Source organism: Arachis hypogaea, chromosome 17 (genome assembly GCF_003086295.3).
Source record: "Arachis hypogaea cultivar Tifrunner chromosome 17, arahy.Tifrunner.gnm2.J5K5, whole genome shotgun sequence".
Lineage (NCBI taxonomy): Eukaryota > Viridiplantae > Streptophyta > Magnoliopsida > Fabales > Fabaceae > Arachis > Arachis hypogaea.
Genome location: NC_092052.1, coordinates 106,397,486 through 106,421,216, shown reverse-complemented (window position 1 = coordinate 106,421,216; position 23,731 = coordinate 106,397,486). Strand labels below are relative to the sequence as shown.

At 39.7% G+C, this 23,731-nt stretch overlaps 2 non-coding genes across 2 annotated transcripts; one reads left to right on the top strand and one right to left on the bottom strand.

Moving 5' to 3' along the window:
- The first annotated feature begins 5,627 nt into the window (after nucleotides 1–5,627).
- On the top strand, nucleotides 5,628–5,735 carry LOC112768783 (small nucleolar RNA R71). The gene has a single exon (XR_003186172.1). It is a non-coding gene; the product is annotated as a small nucleolar RNA R71 (small nucleolar RNA).
- A 13,788-nt stretch (nucleotides 5,736–19,523) lies between these two features.
- LOC112768851 (small nucleolar RNA R71) lies at nucleotides 19,524–19,627 on the bottom strand. The gene has a single exon (XR_003186233.1). It is a non-coding gene; the product is annotated as a small nucleolar RNA R71 (small nucleolar RNA).
- Between the last annotated feature and the right edge of the window lie 4,104 nt (nucleotides 19,628–23,731).

Here is a 23,731-nt window from a genome sequence, read left to right as displayed (position 1 = left end):
GTGATGAGTGTTACATAATCATCACATTTATCATGTTCTTGGGTGCGAATGAATATCTTGGAGAAGAAATAGACTTGAGTTGAATAGAAAAACAATAGTACTTTGTATTAATTCATGAAGGACAGCAGAGCTCCACACCTTAATCTATGGTGTGTAGAAACTCCACCGTTGAGAATACAAAAGTGATAATGGTGTAAGCATGGCCGAATGGCCAGCCTCCAAGGTCTAGGGACTAAACATCCAAAGATCTCCCCTAATACAATAGTATAAGGTCCTATTTATAGAGAACTAGTAGCCTAGGGTTTACAGAAATCAGTAATTAATGCAGAAATCTTCTTCCGGGCCCACTTGGTGTGTGTTTGGTCTGAGCATTGAAGCTTTTATATGTAGAGACTTTTTTTGGAGTTAAACGCCAGCTTTTGTGCTAGTTTGGGCGTTTAACTCTAGCTTTTGTGCTAGTTTTGGAGTTAAACGCCAGAATTCTTGAGCTGACTTGGAACGCCTATTTGGGCCATCAAATCTTAGATAAAGTATGGACTATTATATATTTCTGGAAAGCCCAGGATGTCTACTTTCCAACGCAATTGAGAGCGCACCAATTGGGCTTCTGTTGCTCCAGAAAATCTACCTCGAGTGCAGGGAGATCAGAATCTAACAGCATCTGCAGTCCTTTTTCAGCCTCTGAATCAGATTTTTGTTCAGGTCCCTCAATTTCAGCTAGAAAATACCTGAAATCACAGAAAAACACACAAACTAATAGTAAAGTCCAGAAGAGTGATTTTTATTTAAAAACTAATAAAAACATAATAAAAACTAACTAAAATATACTAAAAACATACTAAAAACAATGCCAAAAAGCGTATAAATTATCCGCTCATCACAACACCAAACTTAAATTGTTGCTTGTCCCCAAGCAACTGAAGATCATATATAGGATAAAAAGAATAAAATGTACAATGCATACAAAAAAACATCTATGAAGATCAGTATTAATTAGATGAGCGGGACTTTTAGCTTTTTGCTTCTTAACAGTTTTGGCATCTCACTTTACCCTTTGAAGTTCAGAATGATTGGCATCTATAGGAACTCAGAATCCAGATAGTGTTATTGATTCTCCTAGTTAAGTATGTTGATTCTTGAACACAGCTACTTTATGAGTCTTGGCCGTGACCCAAAGCATTTTGTTTTCCAGTATTACCACCGGATACATAAATGTCACAGACACATAACTGGGTGAACCTTTTCAGATTGTGACTCAGCTTTGCTAGAGTCCCCAATTAGAGGTGTCCAGAGCTCTTAAGCACACTCTTTTTGCTTTTGGACCACGACTTTAACCGCCCAGTCTCAAGTTTTCACTTGACACCTTCACGCCACAAGCACATGGTTAGGGACAGCTTGGTTTAGCCGCTTAGGCTAGGATTTTATTCTTGTGGGCCCTCATATCCACTGATGCTCAAAGCCTTGGATCCTTTTTATCACCCTTGCCTTTTGGTTTAAAGGGGTATTGGCTTTTTCTGCTTACTTTTTTTTTCTTCCTTTTTTTTTCTGTAAGCTTTTCACTGCTTTTTCTTGCTTCAAGAATCAATTTTATGATTTTTCAGATCATTAGATAACATTTCTCCTTTTCCTATCATTCTTTTCAAGGGCCAACAATTTTAACATTCATAAACAATCAAATTCAAAAATATGCACTGTTCAAGCATTCATTCAGAAAAATAATAGTATTGCCACCACATCAAAATAATTAAACTGTTTTAAAATTTGAAATTCATGCACTTCTTTTTCTTTTTCAATTAAAAATATTTTTCGTTTAAGAAAGGTGATGGATTCATTTTCATAGCTTTAAGGCATAGACACTTAGACACTAATGATCATATAATAAAGACACAAACATAAATAAATATAAAGCACAATTTTCAAAAAACAGAAAATAAAAAACAAGGAAATTAAAGAACGGGTCCACCTTAGTGATGTCGGCTTGTTCTTCCTCTTGAAGATCTTATGGAGTGCTTGAGCTTCTCAATGTCTCTCCCTTGCCTTTGTTGCTCCTCTCTCATGGTTCTTTGGTCTTCTCTAATTTCATGGAGGAGGATGAAATGCTCTTGGTGCTCCACCCTTAGTTGTCCCATGTTGGAACTTAATTCTCCTAGGGAGGTGTTGATTTGCTCCCAATAGTTTTGTGGAGGAAAATGCATCCCTTGAGGCATCTCAGGGATTTCATGATGAGGAGTTTCCTCATGCTATTGGTGAGGTTCTCTCACTTGCTCCATCCTTTTCTTAGTGATGGGCTTGTCCTCATCAATGAGGATATCTTTCTCTATGTCAATTCCAGCTGAATTGCAGAGGTGACAAATAAGATGAGGGAAGGCTAACCTTGCCATAGTAGAGGACTTGTCCGCCACCTTGTAGAGTTCTTGGGATATAACCTCATGAACTTCTACTTCCTCTCTAATCATGATGCTATGAATCATGATAGCCTGGTCTATAGTAACTTCAGACCGGTTGTTAGTAGGAATGACTGAGCGTTGGATGAATTCCAACCATCCCCTAGCCACGGGCTTGAGGTCATGCCTTCTTAGTTGAACCGGCTTCTCTCTTGAATCTCTCTTCCATTGAGCGCCCTCTTCACATATGTCCATGAGGACTTGGTCCAACCTTTGATCAAAGTTGACCCTTCTAGTGTATGGGTGTGCATCTCCTTGCATCATGGGCAAGTTGAACGCCAACCTTACATTTTTCGGACTAAAATCTAAGTATTTCTCTCGGACCATTGTAAGCCAATTCTTGGGGTCCGGGTTCACACTTTGATCATGGTTCTTGGTGATCCATGCATTAGCATAGAACTCTTGAACCATTAAGATTCCAACTTGTTGAATGGGGTTGGTGAGAACTTCCTAACCTCTTCTTCGGATCTCATGTCGGATCTCCGGATATTCGCCCTTTTTAAGCTTAAAAGGGACCTCGGGGATCACCTTCTTCTTGGCCACAACTTCATAGAAGTGGTCTTGATGCACCTTTGAGAGAAATCTCTCCATCTCCCATGATTCGGAGGTGGAAGCTTTTGCCTTCCCTTTCCTCTTTCTAGAGGTTTCTCCGGCCTTTGGTGCCATAAATGGTTATGGAAAAACAAAAAGCTTTAGCTTTTATCACACCAAACTTAGAAGGTTGCTCGTCTTCGGGTAAAAAAAGAAAGAAGAGAGTAGAAGAAGAAGAAATAGAGGAGATAGAGGGGGCTTTTTGTTTCGGCCAAGGGAGAGAAGTAGTGTTTAGTTTATGTGAAAATGAAGGAGTGAAGATGGGTTTATATAGGAGTGGAGAGGGGGGTATGGTTCGGCCATTATGGGTGGGTTTGGGTGGGAAAGTGGTTTGAATTTGAATGGTGAGGTAGGTAAGTTTTATGAAGGATGGATGTGAGTGGTGAAGAGAATGGTGGGATTTGATAGGTGAGAGGTTTTTGGGGAAGAGGTATTGAGGTGATTGGTGAATGGATGAAGAAGAGAGAGAGGTGGGGTAGGTGGGAATCCTGTGGGGTCCACAGATCCTGAGGTGTCAAGGATTTCTCATCCCTGGACCATGTGGCATGCAAAACGCCCCTTGCTGCCAATCCTGGCGTTAAACGCCAGGCTGCTGCCCATTTCTGGCGTTTAACGCCAGCTTCTTGCCCATTCCTGGCATTAAACGCCAGTCTGGTGCCCATTTCTGGCGTTAAACACCCAGAATGGTGCTAGACTAGGCGTTTAACGCCCATTCTGCTACCCTTACTGGCGTTTAAACGCCAGTAAGTTTCTCCTCCAGGGTGTTCTATTTTTAATACTGTTTTTACTTCTGTTTTTTCTTTTTCAATTATTTTTGTGACTTCACATGATCATAAACCTACAGAAAACATAAAATAACAAAAGAAAATAGAAATTTAATATAGATAATTAAAGATTGGGTTGCCTCCCAACAAGCGCTTCTTTAATGTCAATAGCTTGACAGTGGCTCTCATGGAGCCTCACAGATGTTCAGAGCAATGTTAGAACCTCCCAACACTAAACTTAGAGTTTGACTGTGGGGGTTCTGTTTGACTCTGTATTGAGAGAAGCTCTTCATGCTTCCTCTCCATGGTGACAGAGGGATATCCTTGAACTTTAAACACAAGGGAGTCTTCATTCACTTGAATGATCAATTCTCCTCTGTCAACATCAATCACAGTTTTTGCTGTGGCTAGGAAGGGTCTGCTAAGGATCATGAATTCATCCATACACTTCCCAGTCTCTAAGATTATGAAATCAGCAGGGATGTAATGGTCTTCAACCTTTACCAAGACATCCTCTACAAGTCCATAAGCCTGTTTCTTTGAATTGTCTGCCATCTCCTGTGAGATTCTTGCAGCTTGTACCTCAATGATCCCTAGCTTCTCCATTACAGAGAGAGGCATAAGGTTTATACTTGATCCTAGGTCACACAGAGCCTTCTAAAAGGTCATGGTGCCTATGGTACAAGGTATTGAGAACTTTCCAGGGTCTTGTCTCTTCAGAGGTAATCTCTGCCTAGTCAAGTCATCCAGTTCTTTGATGAGCAATGGAGGTTCATCCTCCCAAGTCTCATTACCAAACAACCTGGCATTTAGCTTCATGATTGCTCCAAGGTACTTAGCAACTTGCTCTTCAGTAACATCTTTATCCTCTTCAGAGGAAGAATACTCATCAGAGCTCATGAATGGCAGAAGTAAATTCAATGGAATCTCTATGGTCTCAGTGTGAGCCTCAGATTCCCATGGTTCCTCTTTAGGGAACTCCATGGAGGTTAGTGGACGTCCATTGAGGTCTTCCTCAGTGGAGATCACTGCCTCTTCCTCCTCTCTAGGTTCAGCCATGTGAGACGTGTTTATGGCCTTGCACTCTCTCTTTGGATTCTCTTCTGTATTGCTTGGGAGAGTACTAGGAGGGAGTTCGGTAATTTTCTTACTCAGTTGACCCACTTGTGCCTCCAAATTTCTAATGGAGGACCTTGTTTCAGTCATGAAATTTTGAGTGGTTTTGATTAGATCAGAGACAATGGTTGCTAAGTCAGAGTGGCTTTGCTTAGAATTCTCTGTCTGTTGCTGAGGAGATGATGGAAAAGGCTTACTATTGCAAAACCTATTTCTTCCACCATTATTGTTGTTGAAACCTTGTTGAGGTCTCTGTTGATCCTTCCATGAGAGATTTGGATGATTTCTCCATGAAGGATTATAGGTGTTTCCATAGGGTTCTCCCATGTAATTCACCTATTCCATTGCTGGGTTCTCAAGATCATAAGCTTCTTCTTCAGAGGAAGCTTCCTTAGTACTGCCTGTTGCTGCTTGCATGCCAGACAGACTCTGAGAAATCATATTGACTTGTTGGGTCAATATTTTATTCTGAGCCAATATGGCATTCAGAGTATCAATCTCAAGAACTCCCTTCTTGGTGAGTTGTCCCATTATTCACAGGATTCCTTTCAGAAGTGTACATGAATTGGTTATTTACAACCATTTCAATGAGTTCCTGAGCTTCTGCAGGCGTCTTCTTTAGATGAAGAGATCCTCCAGCAAAGCTGTCCAATGACATTTTGGACAGTTCAGACAGACCATCATAGAAGATTCCTATGATGCTCTATTCAGAAAGCATGTCAGAAGGACATCTTCTGATTAATTGCTTGTATCTTTCCCATGCTTCATAGAGGAATTCTCCTTCCTTCTGTCTGAAGGTTTGGACTTCCACTCTAAGCTTACTCAATTTTTGAGGTGGAAAGTACTTTGCCAAGAAGGCATTGACTAGCTTTTCCCAAGAGTTCAGGCTTTCTTTAGGTTGTGAATCCAACCATGTCCTAGCTCTGTCTCTTACAGCAAAAGGAAAAAGCATAAGTCTGTAGACTTCAGGGTCAACCGCATTGGTCTTGACAGTGTCACAGATTTGCAAGAATTCAGCTAAGAACTGATGAGGATCTTCCAATGGAAGTCCATGAAACTTGCAATTCTGTTGCATTAGAGAAACTAATTAAGGCTTAAGCTCAAAGTTGTTTGCTCCAATGGCAGGGATTGAGATGCTTCTCCCATAGAAGTCGGGAGTAGGTGCAGTAAAGTCACCAAGTACCTTCCTTGCATTATTGGCATTGTGGTTTTCGGCTGCCATGGCTTCTTCTTCTTTGAAAAGCTCTGTTAGGCCCTCTAGAGAGAATTGTGCTTTAGCTTCTCTTAGTTTTCTCTTCAAGGTCCTTTCAGGTTCAGGATCAGCTTGAACAAGTATGCCTTTATCTTTGTTCCTGCTCATATGAAAGAGAAGAGAACAAGAAAGTAGGGAATCCTCTATGTCACAGTATAGAGATTCCTTGAGGTGTCAGAGGAAAAGAAGAATAGAAGGAGGAGGTAGATAGAAGAGAATTCGAACTTATCAAGAAGGATAGAGTTCGAATTGCACCATGAGGAGGAGTGTTAGTCCTTTAAATAGAAGGATGTGAGAAGAGGGGAAGAATTTTCGAAAATAAATTAAAAATATTTTAAAATAATAAAAAAAATTTTGAAAATTTGGTAAAGGATTTTCGAAAATTAAGATTGGGAAAAAAAATTAAGTGATTTTTGAAAAAGATTTTGGAATTAGAAATTAAAAAGATATGATTGAAAAGTAATTTTGAAAAAGATGTGGTTGACAAGATATGATTGAGAAGATATGATTGAAAATCAATTTAGAAAAAGAAAGTTTTTAAAATTAAAGTTGATTACTTGACTAACAAGAAATTAAATGATATGATTCTAAAATTTAAAATTTGATCCTTTCTTAATAGGCAAGTAACAACTTGAAAATTTTGAAGTAAATCATTAATTATAGCAAGGATTTTCGAAAATAATAAAAAAAATGGAAAGAAATTGATTTTGAAGAGATATGATTGAAAAAGGTTTGATTTTGAAAAATTATGAAGATTTGAAAAAAATTTGGATAAAAAAAAAATCTTCCCTCTAGTGTCATCCTGGCGTTAAATGCCCAGAATGGCATCCATTCTGGCGTTTAACGCCCAAACTGTTACCTTTTTGGGCGTTAAACGCCCAGCCAGGTACCCTGGCTGGCGTTTAAACGCCAGTTTTCCTTCTTCACTGGGCGTTTTGAACGCCCAGCTTTTTCTGTTTAATTCCTCTGCTGAATGTTCTGAATCTTCAATTCTCCGTATTATTAGCTTGAAAAGACTCAATTTTGAAAATATTTTTGAATTTTTTTAATGATGAGAAACAATAAAAATGATACTAAGATCAAATAAACAATGCATGCAAGACACCAAACTTACGAATTGACACTAACAAATTGAGAATGCATATGAGAAATAACAAAACACACAAAACAAGAGAATTTAAAGATCAGAGCAATGAAATCATCAAGAACAACTTGAAGATTAATGAAGAACATATTGCATGTTTTCGAAAAATGCAAGAAGAATGCAATTGACACCAAACTTAAAAATTGATACTAGACTCAAACAAGAAACATAAAATATTTTTTATTTTTATGATTTTATAAATTTTTTTTGTGATTTTCGAAACTTATATGGAAAAGAAAATAAAGGGATTCAAAACTTTTAATAAGAATTCCAGGAATCATGCAATGTTAGTCTAAAGCTTCAGTCTAAAAAGATTAGACATGGTTGGCCAAGCTTCAGCAGGACATTATATTCAGCAGCTAAATTGATGAGAATCAATCAGCTTTTGTGATGATAAAAGCATCACCTTGAAACTCTAGAATTCATTCTTAAAAATTCTGAAAAATAAAAAGAAAAGTACCTAGTCTGAGCAACAAGATGAACCGTCAGTTGTCCAAACTCGAACAATCCCCGGCAACGGCGCCAAAAACTTGGTGCACGAAATTGTGATCATCAACAATGGCGCCAAAGGACTTGGAGCTCTTAAACGTGAATCACACTTTGTCACAATTCCGCACAACTAACCAGGAGGTGCACTGGGTCGTCTAAGTAATAAACCTTACGAGAGTAAGGGTCGATCCCACGGAGACTGTCGGCTTGAAGCAAGCTATGGTCACCTTGTAAATCTCAGTCAGGCTAATTCAGATGGTGATGGAGAATTGATAATTAAAAGATAAATAAAACATAAAATAAAGATAGAGATACTTATGTAATTCTTTGGTTGGAATTTCAGATAAGCGTATTAAGATGCTTTGTTCCTCCTGAACCTCTACTTTCCTATTGCCTTCTTCTAATCATTCATACTCCTTTCCATGGCAAGCTTTATGTTGGGCATCACCATTGTTAATGGCTACTTCCCGTCCTCTCAGTGAAAACGTTCCAAATGCGCTGTCACCGCACGGCTAATCATCTGTCGGTTCTCGATCATGTTGGAATAGGATCCATTGATCCTTTTGCGTCTGTCACACGCCCAACAATCGCGAGTTTGAAGCTCGTCACAGTCATCCCTTCCCAGATCCTACTCAGAATACCACAGAAAAGGTTTAGACGTTCCGGATCTCAGGGATGGCCGCCAATAATTCTAGCCTATACCACGAAGGTTCCAATCTTAGATTAGAAACCCAAGAGATACACATTCAAGCTTGTTTGCATGTAGAACGGAAGTGGTTGTCAGTCACGCGTTCATAGGTGAGAATGGTGATGAGTGTCACATAATCATCACATTCATCATGTTCTTGGGTGCGAATGAATATCTTGGAGAAGAAATAGACTTGAGTTGAATAGAAAAACAATAGTACTTTGTATTAATTCATGAAGGACAGCAGAGCTCCACACCTTAATCTATGGTGTGTAAAAACTCCACCGTTGAGAATACAAAAGTGATAATGGTGTAAACATGGTCGAATGGCCAGCCTCCAAGGTCTAGGGACTAAACGTCCAAAGAACCCCCCTAATACAATAGTATAAGGTCCTATTTATAGAGAACTAGTAGCCTAGGGTTTACAGAAATCAGTAATTAATGCAGAAATCTTCTTTTGGGCCCACTTGGTATGTGTTTGGGCTGAGCATTGAAGCTTCCATGTGTAGAGACTTTTCTTGGAGTTAAACGCTAGCTTTTGTGCCAGTTTGGGCGTTTAACTCCAGCTTTTGTGCCAGTTTTTGAGTTAAACGCCAAAATTCTTGAGCTGACTTGGAATGCCTATTTGGGCCATCAAATCTTAGGCAAAGTATAGACTATTATATATTGCTGAAAAGCCTAGGATGTCTACTTTCCAACGCAATTAAGAGAGCGCCAATTGGGCTTTTGTAGCTCCAGAAAATATACTTCGAGTGCAGGGAGGTCAGAATCCAACAGCATCTGCAGTCCTTTTTTAGCCTATGAATCAGATTTTTGCTCAGGTCCCTCAATTTCAGCCAGAAAATACCTGAAATCACAGAAAAATAAAAAAACTCATAGTAAAGTCCAGAAGAGCGATTTTTATTTAAAAACTAATAAAAACATAATAAAAACTAACTAAAATATACTAAAAACACACTAAAAACAATGTCAAAAAGCGTATAAATTATCCGCTCATCATTATTCTTACAAATGTCCACATGTTGATAGGCATGACACAGCGGAGCAGGGACTAGCACAAGCAGAGAGTCCTCTGATGGCATCGAGCATTGGATCAGTTATAATTACATGAGGTAAGCGAGATTCTTTTATTCAGTTACAATTGCATAAGTTACTTATCCTGTTTTAGTACCTATTATTGATGATTAACTCAAAACTTATGTTGTAGCTTTTGTGGACACTGTACAACGACCTTGTACTGTAGGTCCTCTGTCCACTATGGCTGAAGGATGAGGTAAAGTGGGAGATATGAATGTCTGTTATTCTCCTAGTCTGTTTCAATATAGTTGAGTTTTACCATGTTGACTGGGTGAAACGCCAGTTTGGTGGTGAACAGCCAGTGCTAAGAGACCCGGTCAATATAGACAGGTTCCTGACCACCACAGGGTGGGGGAGGACTTATGGTGGCTTACCAAGCTTGCGGAGTGGTATGATGGTTGAAGGATTTAGTTTAAGGAGGGACGTAGGATCTCCATTCAATCGTTCACAAATTATCAGCCTACATAGGAGTACTGGGATTGATACCGGCAGGCTTGCTGAGTTAGACACCTATCAGGGTAGCATGTGCTTGATGACCCCAGGCTGTTGAACTTACCGGGTGACGTCCAGCCTATTACCAGCTAGCCGAGGGACTTATTGTAGCAATAACTCTGCAGTGCTTGCAGTAACCTCGGCACCTTATTGTATGACTTCTCCCAATCACCTTATATCTGTGCAATTTCCATTTACTCCGCCATCCAAAATTTTCTGTACGAGGATTTGAAGTGATAGCTTTACCTAACTGCACCTTGTAGAACAAGGAAGCTGATAGATTGGCTAGACTGTATCAATGGCAGGATGACACTGCAGATGAGGTTGCTCTCCAACTTTCGATGATATTGAGACATGGTGGGTGCTAAACACGTGTGCGCTCCTCCAACCCTACACACCTCCTAAACAAAATAACACATACATGGTTGGCATTTACACTAAATATAACAATCATAAATACAAAAATACACCACAGTTAAACCTGAACTCACCAATATTCGAGATTCTGTCGGAGGACAACATGGAGACTCCATGGACATCCTGTTGCATATTGCCAGCAATTCACATGGTACTTTAATCGGTCCGACTCGTAACTCAAAACTTAGCACTTCTGCGAATACTATAATTCTTTACACCCTGCATTACAAAATCTCTGCTCTTGAATCTGTGGTCAACCCAAAATTCCATACCACCGTCTAAGTTGTAGTCATTTTTACCCATGTTGAAAAATGAGATTTTCTCATGCATCGTGTCTAGATCAAGTGTATGATAGTGACTAGGTACAACTGATAAGGGAAGAATTGGGTGTCGGGCAGGCAAAAGAAGCCAAACTGATGCCTCGACCAGCGTCTCTGGTACAAATTCCTCCTCGTCATCATCTTCAGAAGAATGACTATTGTTGCTATCCACAGCATACTCCTCGTCAGAGTCCTCACCATCCACGTCCATCTCTTCCACTGGACTAGCAACGTGTAGCGAAGGTGGTGCGAGAGGTGGGTCATCCTACACAAAATCCAAGTGGCCAGATCCACCGCCACAACATCACCGGCCTCTACAGAAAGCTTCATCACTTGTTCCGCCATGATTTTTCCATGGATGTCAAAGATTAGGTGCACATTCTTGTTGCCATGGAGCCAAAACAGCCGAAATTGAAAGACTTCATTTTCCATCGATGCTAGCAGTCTATACCCCACCTTCTGATCTCTTTTCTCCTACAACCACCAACGCTACTCATTATTAGACTCTTCAGCTTAGACAAAGAATTTACTTGTCGGGTGCACAATAGAATAGAATTATCATACTCAAATATCACCCCAATGTCACTGTTTCTTGTAACACCCTAATTACCCTAAGCCTTACCTCGCGTCGTAAAGCAAAGGTTAATCAAAAGTTACGACAAGTCTAAAACTTATACATATAATATATAGAAGAAGTAATATATTCTAGAAGCCCGATGAAGGATACAGATCAAAAATAGGATTTGAAATGCGCAAAACATACACACGATGCTACAAACCTAACACACAAGATATAGATATAATATAGCAAAATATAGGAGTATAAGAATGTAAAGATCTAGCCATGACTCGTGGAGTTTAAGTCAGCTAGCTATATACAGACAATACAGAATTTTGAAAGTTAAAAACAACTTATACAAGTTTTTCTCTCAAAGTAAGCCTCTAGGCAAAATTAAATACAAAAGATGAGAGATATAAACAAAATAAGCAAAAAGACTCCAAAATATATCCAGGATCCTCCGCTCTGTCACCAACGAAGCAACTCACCGAGGTGGGTTGCAACCTGCATCTTGAAAAAAAATAACAGAATATGGTATGAGAATCGGAGGTTCTCAGTATGATAACAGTACCCAGTGATGTAAGATATAAGACTCCGGGACGCCAGAGGCAATCCTAGAACTTCATATCCACCACAAGATTCATCTAAAAGCATAACTAAAACAGGAAAGCAGAATTTAAAACCTTAACATATTAAAGGGTAATCTAACTTAGTGGATTTTCTAACTAATATCTCTCTGCTGTCCCACAGCCTTCACCAACCTATCCTCCATGCGATCCCATCGCCACCGCTTTCCGAACCTCCTCAATCCAGTAGAAAGCACAATTAATTACAATGCAAGTAAAACACAAGTATAGGCATATATATCAAGTAATTGAAATAATAGGGAATTAGGCATGTTATACAATTAGGCAAATAATTTCAAGTCGACAAAGCATACAAACATATAGAAGATGCATATGATGAATGCCTGTCCTACTGGCTGTGATATCACCTTGCCGGTTCAACTGCCAACCCGACACAACTCCATGGAGATGTCGGCCTTCGGAATCATAATGGGAACCCCCGAGATATGGTGCTCGAAACACCGTCCAGGATTTTGTGCCTGCACACTCTATTAATCCGAAGGGATGCAAGCGGGATACTCTTGCCACGGACCTCACATCTCAACGCAAGCGGGACGAACCACCGCCCTTACGCCGCCGCCGCCGCTATCTTGACAGGCGGGATCCAACCGCCGTCCCTTCCGGGCGCATAGCGTCTCAATAATCTCAATTTAAAAATGTTACATCAGTGGTTTTGAAAAATTTATTATTTCATTATATCAATAATTCATCATTTCAAACTCCAAGTTCTCGACTCATCTCAAACACTTTCCTTTCCAAACTCATTAGTTTATTAGTTTTCAATTCATATATCTTTCTCCCTTCTCACTCTACCAAACCCATCCTCAGTACACCAAAAACCTAAGCCTCTGTTTTCTAACTTTTCAAGGTATAACCAAATTAAATCTCATAGGACCTTTTCCCATTTTTCGATACCCGAAAATAAGCCAAAGAGTCTTAAAAAGTTGTCACAGAAGTTTACAAGCTTGTTGGAAAGGTGAAACAGTTAAAAACAAGAATTTAGTTGAAAAACAGGGCATGTGCGTACGCACAGGGGTGTGCGTGCGCATGCCCTAGAAGATTTTCAAAATGTGTGCGTACGCATAGAGGTGAGCGTACGCACAGATGTAAAATTTTCCAATTCTATTCACTCGCACAAGGTGTGTGAATGCCTTCAACAGAATGCACCTTCCAACGTGTGCGTGTGCACAGGGCTGTGCATGCGCACAGCTTGCAAAACCTTGTTGGTTGTGTTGTGTGCACGGGTCGTGCTAACGCTCTCAATAGTAAGCCTTCCCCTGTGTGTGCATACGCACAAGGCCGTGCGTGCACACAGGTTCAAAAACTCATAGAGGTGTGCGTGCACACAAGGCTGTGCATGCGCACACAAACCAGAAATCACAAATTCTGCAGCATTAACAGAATTCAGATTTCAACACTTAATTTTGAATGATCATAACTTCCTCTACAAATATCCATTTCCTACAAACTTTATATCCATTTAAAGATTTTTCAATGAACTTTAATTTAAAGCAAATTTCTAGAAAATTTGAAAACTGAGGCTCAAGTTATGATCCATCAAAGTTCACCAAAAATCCGTTTTTTCCAAAATTCCCAAAGTTCTCAATTTTCCAATTTCACAACCAAAACTAAACCACCATCTCATCAACTCCCAAAAGACATCAGATTTCACACTTACCATACCTCAATTCACCACTCCACCTTATGCAATCATCAATCCCCATTATCAAATACATAACAATACATTCATATTTCAACCAACACATTAATCAAATATCATTCCACCATTACCAACAATCATCATAATCAATTCCAATCTCAATCTTCAATACTATACTATCAACATCAACATTTTAGTTAATCAACAACCCAAATCATACATCATCATACAACAATTCCAACAACCAATTTAGTTCAATCCTATCCTATGAGTCACTAGCCTAAGTGTCCAGAAATATTATATATTACATAGAAAAATCGAAACCATACTTTGGTCGATTCTCAATATGCACAAAAACACAAATTGAGTGCAATTTAAGCTTCCAACCATAACCAAGTTACCAACCAACTCCAATAAGCATCAACAATGACTCCAAAGCTCCAATTAAGTGCCAACAATCACAATCTCAATCTATATACACATAATTTACAACAATTCAACCTAGAGTTCATCAAATCCATAAAACCACAAGAGATTTGAATTGTTCACCTTACTCAATGATTATTGGTGCAAAAACTCAATAGCAATCAAGTGCTAGAGTGTACCTAAACTCCCAAAATCACAAAATTTCACTCAATACAAAACCCTAAAATTCGAAATTTTGGAAGGAAGAACTGAGAGAGATTTCGTGATTTCCTTACCACTTTATTAGGTGGGTTCTGGAGAGCTCTTCGAGAGGATCGCGTGGCCCCAAACGGTGCGGCGATCGGAGCTCCATAGCTAAAGTTATGATAGATTGAAGTTGTATGTGAATAGTAACTATTCTCTCTTCCTTTTCCTTTCACTTCAGCCACTCACCTTGTGTGCGTGTGTGTGTGTTTATAGCTGATGGGTTCATTAATGGAGTGTTATATATGTTGGGCCCCAACTTGGGTCCAGTCCAACCCGTTAGCATTTTTAGCCCGTTTGGCCCAACTTTGCGCTAAACCTTTAAAATTAATGCCCGGTTTTCGACTTTAAATATTTTCCTGAGGTTTTCTACTGTTTTTACTGCTCTTACATAGTACTGGGCAGACTTAAACCAGTTCGACCGATTCAGCTGCCAGTTCGCGGTTTTACTCAATTTTTCGCAGAAAATACATTTTTCAACTCAGAAATATCTAATGAGTCCAAAAATTATATTTAAATCCTCAAATTCTCATTCTAAATTTTCGGATCCTACTTTGGGCAATATTAATTATTTACTTAAATGATTAATTAGTCTCGATTCTTACATTCTCCCCACCAAATAAGAAATTTTACCCTCAAAATTTAATGATTACCTGAGAATATCTCGGGGTAATCCTTCCGCATCTCGGAATCCAATTCCCAAGTATGCTCTTCCACTCCTGCTCTTCTTCACACTAGTGTCATGAATTCACACTGGTGTTACTTGAAACGTCAAGTTCTCCCTCAACTCGACTGACTCGGGCTCTAACACATGAGCCGCATCCGACGTGTACTTACGGAGTTGTGACACATGGAATACGTCAAGCAAGTTAGATAAGTGAGGCGGCAAAGCTACTTGATATACCACCGGCCCGAATCGCCTCAGAATCTCAAACGGTCCAATGAACCTCGGATTCAACTTCTTTGTTTTGATTGCTCTTCCGATCCCAGTTGTCGGTGTAACCCTCAGGAATACATGTTCTTCCACTTCAAATTCCAACGGTTTCCTTCAGTAGTCTCTGCTACCAAATTAGCACCTAAAACACTTACTTCACCAGTCTCATACCAACAAAGTGGAGATTGGCACTTTCACCTATACAGGACCTCATACAGAGCCATCCCAATGCTCGCACAAAAGCTATTGTTGTACGCAAACTCCACTAATGGCATGTAACGGTCCCAACTTCCAGGTTGATCCAAAACACATGCTCTTAGCATATCTTCCAACATCTGAATAGTCATTTCCGACTGTCCATTCGTTTGTGGATGATATGCAGTACTGAGACATAGCTTTATACCGAAAGCTCTATGGAAAGCTCCCCAAACCCTTGATGTGAATCGGAAATTACGGTCTGACACTGTGCTCGATGGCACACCGTGCAATTTCACAATCTCCTTGATGTACAAACTTTCCAATTCCTCCATAGAATAGTTTACTCGGATAGGCAAAAAATGAACGAATTTGGTTAAGCAATCCACGATCACCCAAACCGCATCAAATCCCGACCTAGTCCTCAGTAAACCGGTCACAAAGTCCATCGCAATTCCTTCCCACTTCCATTGAGGAATCTCAAGTGATTGTAATATTTCTGACAGTTTCTGATGCTCTATCTTCACCTTCTGGCACGTCAAACACTTGGATACAACTGTAGCTACATCATTCTTCATCCCAGGCCACCAGAACATTTTCTTTAAGTCATAATACATCTTTATACTTCCGGGATGAATAGAAAATCCACTGTTGTGAGCTTCCGATAACAAGTCTTGTCTCAAACCCCCGACATTCGGTATGCAAATTCTCCCCTTATATCTCCACAACCCTTCATCATCCTTAGTGAACTCTCCATGCTTTTTCTTGCCAACTGGTTGAAATAATTGCTGAAGCTTTTGTTCATCTTGCTGAGCCCTCTGTATCTCTGATTTAAATGTACTTGAAATCTATAACTGATTCAAACAAGCTCTTCCGTCAACTTCACCAATATCCAGCTTAAGATCCACAAACTTATCCACTAACTCCTCTTCCTTTTTCTCATCCAAGCTACTGGTAAAGACTTCCGACTCAACATGTCCACCACCATGTTTGCCTTTCCAGGGTATTTACTTAGTTCAAAATCATAATCCTTTAGCAACTTGATGCCAGGGAATCTTAGGCTAGTTTCACTAGCCTTTTTCTTTGTTTTTAATAGGTTTTATGCACTTTCTTGAGCTATAAGTAAGCAATTGGGTTAGAAATTTATGTACGCCTAAAATCATTCAACCATGATTAATTTGATGCAATTTCATGAGAATTATGCCATAATTACTTGTTTGCTAAGAATGATGAGAATTCTCATGACTTTAGCAAGGCTTTGATGCATGTATTGGTTGATGATAGGTGAAAGAAAATATGGAGGAAGGTTGAAGAAGGAGTCTGGAAAAGATGAAGAAGAAGCAACGTTGGTGGCCAAGTTAGACCACCAACGTTGCCTCAAACGTTGGAAGAGAAGCAGAGCAATTGTCTACATAAGTTGATGATGCTCACGTTGGAGGGAGCATTGGACATCCAATGTTACCTCCAACGTTGTGATAAAATGTTCAATTCTGGAGCTGAATGATTTTTAAGCGACGCATACGCGTGAAAGAGCAAAATTTCTATATCCACGCGCAAGTGTGAGTCACGCGCACGCGTGGAATGACAAAATTGACCATCCACGTGTACACGTGGGTCATGCGTATGCGTCACTAAATGAACCGTTGGAGTCCAACGTTGCCTCAAACACTAGCTTCCAACGTCCGTGATGAGGAGCCCAGAATTTGGATTTGAAAAACTTGAATCGACGCGTACGGGTCAATGATGCGTACGCGTGGATGGGAAAAGGGCGAATCACGCGTAGGTATGGAGTACGTGGACACGTGGATATGCCAATATTGGAAGGAATGTTGGAGGTCTAACGCTGAGGCCAAAGTCCCCTGCATGGTTATAATGCTAGAAAATGAAACTTTTGCATCCACGCGCACGTGTGCAGCACGTGCACGCGTGGATGAGCAATTTTACCCCATGGGCGCAAATGCGCAAGGCACGCGTACGCGTGGGTAGCGGAATATTGGCCCTCCAACGTTGAGTCAAACGCCAATAATAGCAAAGTTATCTGGTTTTTCTAAAGAGCGTTTGAGTCAATGTTGGCCATCAAATGTTGACTCCAATATAAAGCATCAGAATCTGCAATTCAAACAGATCTCTTCTCAATAGCAAGGGAAACCAATTGGAGCCAATTCAACCCAATTCCATCAAGGCCAAAAGTCCAATTCAGAGATTGAAGATCAATGGAAGAGAGTGTATAAATAGCTTAGAATTTGAGTTTGTAAGGACTTTTCCTTTTTTTACTTTTTTTTTCACTTTACTTTCTACTGCACTTTGGATTTCTCTGTTGAATTTCCTACAATGTATCTTTCAATTCCAATTTTTATTTTGAGAGCTATGAACATCTAAACCCCTTTCATTGGGTTAGGGAGCTCTGTGTAAATTCAATGGATCAATACTAGTTTTCATTCTTCTTCTTCTTTCTTTTCTCTTGATTTTACTAGAAAGCTTTCATTCTTCATCTAGTTGGATAGTTATCTTGGGAAAGAAGCTATTCATAATTGGATCTCCTCGGAACCTTGGGAGAGGAATGAGGAGATCATGCTAGAATTGTTTTCTCACATTGGATTAGCTTGGGGTTTGGATGGATATAGTGACATGTAATCCTACCAATACTTTCATCTATGAATTTGTGTGGTATAATCAGTGACCAAACTTCATCTCTTCTCATAAGCACTTAAATCAAAGAATTGGTCAATTGTTCATGCTTAGAGAGATTAGATTACCAAGGAATTGGGATCTAATCACTTAAGATTGCCAAGGAGATCAACGAATGCATTGATTGAGGAAGAGATGAGAAATGAATTTGATCCGGAGAATTCTCACATCTCTTGACCCCAATAAATTTCCCCATCTCCGATCTACCCATTCTTTTATATTCTGCTTCTTTAATTTCATGCTTAATCCCCATTCCCATTTAATTTCTTGCAATTTAAGCTTCTGTCATTTAATTTCTACAATTTAATTTCTGTTCATTTAATTCTTACAATTTATGTTTCCCGCCAAATTTACATTTTGCAATCTCAATTTCAATTCCGATTTAGCTCAACTAGCATAATTCTCTAATTTACATTGATCAATCTACTAATCCCTGTGGGATTCGACCTCACTCTATAGTGAGTTTTTACTTGACGACAATCAGGTGCACTTGCCGGAAGGAAATTTGTTGAGAGGCAAGTTTACGTGAATCAAGTTTATGGCGCCGTTGCCGGGAATTGGTTTTGTATTGAGAATTACTAAATTGAAGGATAACTAGATTGAGCACTTTACTTTTTCTTTTGATTAATTGAATTTTAATTCAGTTGTTCATTTTATTCTCAGCCATTTTTAGTTGTTTCTCTTTAATTTCTCGTACTTCTTTACTTTCCAGCAAGCTAACCTACTAACTATTTGATAAATTGTTCTAACCAAGCTAACTATATTCTATTTTAGCAGATTATACACTTGCTGTTTCTTGTACTTGTTCATTGTATGACAGGTAGAAGAGAGGTTTCAACCTCCTTTGATAGTGAACCGAAAATAACCTTCCTGAGATTAAGGAGGGAAGCAAGAGAAAAGAGGGTTGTTGGTGCAGAAGAAGAGGAGGAAGACTTTGATATAACCATAGAGGATGATATGGAAAACCATCATGAAGGAGAGGTGAACAATCATGCCAAAAGAGGTGGAGCTAACCCTGCTGGACAAGAGAGGAGAGTTCTGGGATCATACATCAATCCAAACCCAGGAAATTGTGGTAGTAGCATTCAAAAGCCAACCATTCATGCTAATAATTTCGAATTGAAGCCTCAGCTCATAACTCTTGTCCAGAACAATTGTTCTTTTGGAGGAAGTTCACAAGAGGATCCTAATGAGCATCTCACTAAATTCCAAAGGATATGTGACAAAGTTAAATCTAATGCTGTTCATTCTGACACCTATAGATTGCTACTGTTTCCATTTTCTTTGAGGGACAAAGCATCAAAATGGCTAGAATCATTTCCCAAGGAAAGCTTGACCACCTGGGAGGATGTAATGAACAGATTCTTAACAAGGTTCTACCCTCCACAAAAAGTAAACAGGCTGAGAACTAAAGTACAAATTTTCAAACAACAGGATGGTGAGACTCTATATAAAGCCTGGGAGAGATTCAAGGATTTGACAAGGAAATGCCCACCTGACATGTTTAATGAGTGGGTGCAAATCCAAACTTTTATGAAGGACTAAATCATGAATCAAAGAAGGCTGTAGACCACTCATCTGGAGGTTCCCTAAATAAGAAGAAGACCATTGAAGAAGCCATTGATGTTATAGAGACAGTGGCTGACAATGAGTACTTTTATGCCTCAGATAGGAGCAACAACAGGGGAGTCTTGGAATTAAACCATATGGATGCAATTTTGGCCAAGAACAAGATGATCACCAAGCAACTAGCTGAACTGACCAAGCAAATAGAGAAGAATCAGGCTGCAGCTGTCCACACTCAACCATCACCCCAAGAAGAGTTGGACACAGAAGAAGGAGTTAACTAGGAGGAAGCTAATTATCTTGAAAATTCATCTAGGCCAGCTAATGATCCATACTCTAAAACCTATAACTCTTGTTGGAAGAACCACCTAAACTTTGGGTGGGGAAACCAACAAAATCAAGGCCAAGATCACAGACTCCATAATCTAAACCAATATAACAACTCTACTCACCAGAACTCCAACCAAAGACCATACCAGACCAAACAAAGCACTTATTCACAGCCACCATACCAAAGCCACAACAACCACTATAACACCCCAATTCCAACCAACCATCACCACCTGATGATGACAGGATGGCCAAAATGGAAGCCATGCTTGCATACCTTAGCAAGGAGTGTGAAGACATGAAGAAATTTAGGGAAAAAGTGAGAGGTAGTATAAAAAACCGAGGGTAGGTCCTTAAGAATCTCAAATCTTAGGTAGGACATCTTTTACAATAATTTCCCAAGCCCACCGATAGCTTCCCAAGTGACACTGAAAAGAACCCAAGAGGAGAGACCAAAAAAGTAAGGTGGGAAGAATGCAAGTCAATCAATCTAAGCAGTGAAGAAGGTCTGAAGGAAGAATGCTTCAGACACTCAGAGCATGATGAAGGAGAGTCAAGGAAGAATGTAAGTGAGATAGAACAAATGGCTAGCCCTGAACAGAGGAAGGAACAAAAAGAGAAAGAATCCCTCAAGTCTTTTGTTCCACAAGCACCATTTCCCCAGAGACTCAAGGGAAGTGAGAAAGATAGGTCATATTCAAGATTCCTAGACATGTTTGCATCCCTCAGTGTCAACATCCCCTTCATCAAAATTCTCCAACAGATGCCCACATACATCAAGTGCATGAAAGAACTGTTGACCAAGAAAGGAACCTTAAAAAAGGGACAAATAGTGACAATGAACAAGGAATGTAGTGCCCTCATCAAGAAAGACGTACTCATGAAGAAAAAAGATCCAGGGAGCTTTTATATTCCATGTGCCATAGGAGAGACAAAAATTGATAGAGGATTATGTGACTTAGGAGCTAGCATAAATGTGATGCCTCTATCTCTTATGAATAATTTGCAAATCAATGAGCTAAGATCCACGGATGTAATCATCCAATTGGCAGATAAAACTCAGAAGCAGGCCGAAGGAGTAGTCGAAAATGTATTGGTAAAAGTAGGAAAGTACTTCCTCCCCACTGACTTTGTTGTTATGGACATGGAGGAAAGTTACCTTCATCCCATTATTCTGGGGAGACCATTTCTTGCCACTACTAGAGCCCTGATAGATGTGGAACAAGGAGAGTTAATCCTGACAATACATGATGAACACCTCACCTTCCATGTTTTCAAACCTACATCTGAGTCTGAGCTAGAACCTAAAGAGTTAAAGGATGATCATAGCAACATGTGCACAAAGGAAAGCAACAGTAAATCAGTAGCTGAACCACTGAAACAGTCTTTGGTCAACAAGCAAGAAATTCAAGAGATACAGCAACCAGGAGAACTCAAGAAAGAACTGAAGCCACAAGAGTTGAGAGGAGCAACTAACAAGGAACTTCCTGACACAGTAATCACTGGAGCATCACTAGAAGAAGAGGAAAGAGTTGTGAAGAAATTGTCAAGGGGATGGAGAAATAAGAAGATTCTTACAGAGGGTTTTTCCCCTGGAGACAAGGTGATATCAGCCCACCATCCACCAACCCCACCCCATCTTCCAACCATTCCATCTCAATTACCTCAAGTGTTCACCATTAGAAAGGTCTTCTCCCTGGAACATGTCAAAATCATTAAGGAATCAAGTGGAGACCACTTCACTGTAAGGGGAGAAGACCTAAGGCACTATAATCCACCCTGACAAAGACCAACCGTCAAGCTAATGACGCTAAAGAAGCGTTCTATGGGAGGCAGCCCATGATTTAGTTTTCCTTGTTTTTAATACTTCAGTATGAATAATAAGTGTTGCTCTAACATGAATTCAATCTCGTATAGACAATTTTGAGAATTATCCATGACATTGTGAAGCATATAATCCAATTCTAAGTTTGGTGTGCATACAGGCACACTAAGATACCTTTCAAAAAAATGATGATCATATTGACATTTCGACTTGTGTTTCCTGGAATATATAACCAAACATTAAGTTTGGTGTTCTATATATATTGCAAGAACAAGTCATGAGAGTCAAAGTTCTTTTGAGTTCTGAAAGTCATGAAAGTGCAACCATGTTTATATAATCTTTAGTTCATGTTTAGAAATAGAAAAATAAAGTGTTTCTCATGATGGTTTAACCAAAAGTAACACTAATCCCGGAGAGATCTCAATGACAATACTTGGAGGAAGTAACACTTTGAACCATATAACCAAACACTAAGTTTGGTGTCCTCCAAGACCATATATGGTAGCACAAAAAGAGTCACGGTTGGTTAAACAAGCATAAGGAATGCTAGTCAAATGTTTAGTTTTAAATATTAATTGTTCGACCGATTCAGCTGCCAGTTCGCGGTTTTACTCAATTTTTCGCAGAAAATACATTTTTCAACTCAGAAATATCTAATGAGTCCAAAAATTATATTTAAATCCTCAAATTCTCATTCTAAATTTTCGGATCCTACTTTGGGCAATATTAATTATTTACTTAAATGATTAATTAGTCTCGATTCTTACATTCTCCCCACCAAATAAGAAATTTTACCCTCAAAATTTAATGATTACCTGAGAATATCTCGGGGTAATCCTTCCGCATCTCGGAATCCAATTCCCAAGTATGCTCTTCCACTCCTGCTCTTCTTCACACTAGTGTCATGAATTCACACTGGTGTTACTTGAAACGTCAAGTTCTCCCTCAACTCCACTGACTCGGGCTCTAACACATGAGCCGCATCCGACGTATACTTACGGAGTTGTGACACATGGAATACGTCAAGCAAGTTAGATAAGTGAGGCGGCAAAGCTACTTGATATACCACCGGCCCGAATCGCCTCAGAATCTCAAACGGTCCAATGAACCTCGGATTCAACTTCTTTGTTTTGATTGCTCTTCCGATCCCAGTTGTCGGTGTAACCCTCAGGAATACATGTTCTTCCACTTCAAATTCCAACGGTTTCCTTCAGTAGTCTCTGCTACCAAATTAGCACCTAAAACACTTACTTCACCAGTCTCATACCAACAAAGTGGAGATTGGCACTTTCACCTATACAGGACCTCATACAGAGCCATCCCAATGCTCGCACAAAAGCTATTGTTGTACGCAAACTCCACTAATGGCATGTAACGGTCCCAACTTCCAGGTTGATCCAAAACACATGCTCTTAGCATATCTTCCAACATCTGAATAGTCATTTCCGACTGTCCATTCGTTTGTGGATGATATGCAGTACTGAGACATAGCTTTATACCGAAAGCTCTATGGAAAGCTCCCCAAACCCTTGATGTGAATCGGAAATTACGGTCTGACACTGTGCTCGATGGCACACCGTGCAATTTCACAATCTCCTTGATGTACAAACTTTCCAATTCCTCCATAGAATAGTTTACTCGGATAGGCAAAAAATGAACGAATTTGGTTAAGCAATCCACGATCACCCAAACCGCATCAAATCCCGACCTAGTCCTCAGTAAACCGGTCACAAAGTCCATCGCAATTCCTTCCCACTTCCATTGAGGAATCTCAAGTGATTGTAATATTTCTGACAGTTTCTGATGCTCTATCTTCACCTTCTGGCACGTCAAACACTTGGATACAACTGTAGCTACATCATTCTTCATCCCAGGCCACCAGAAC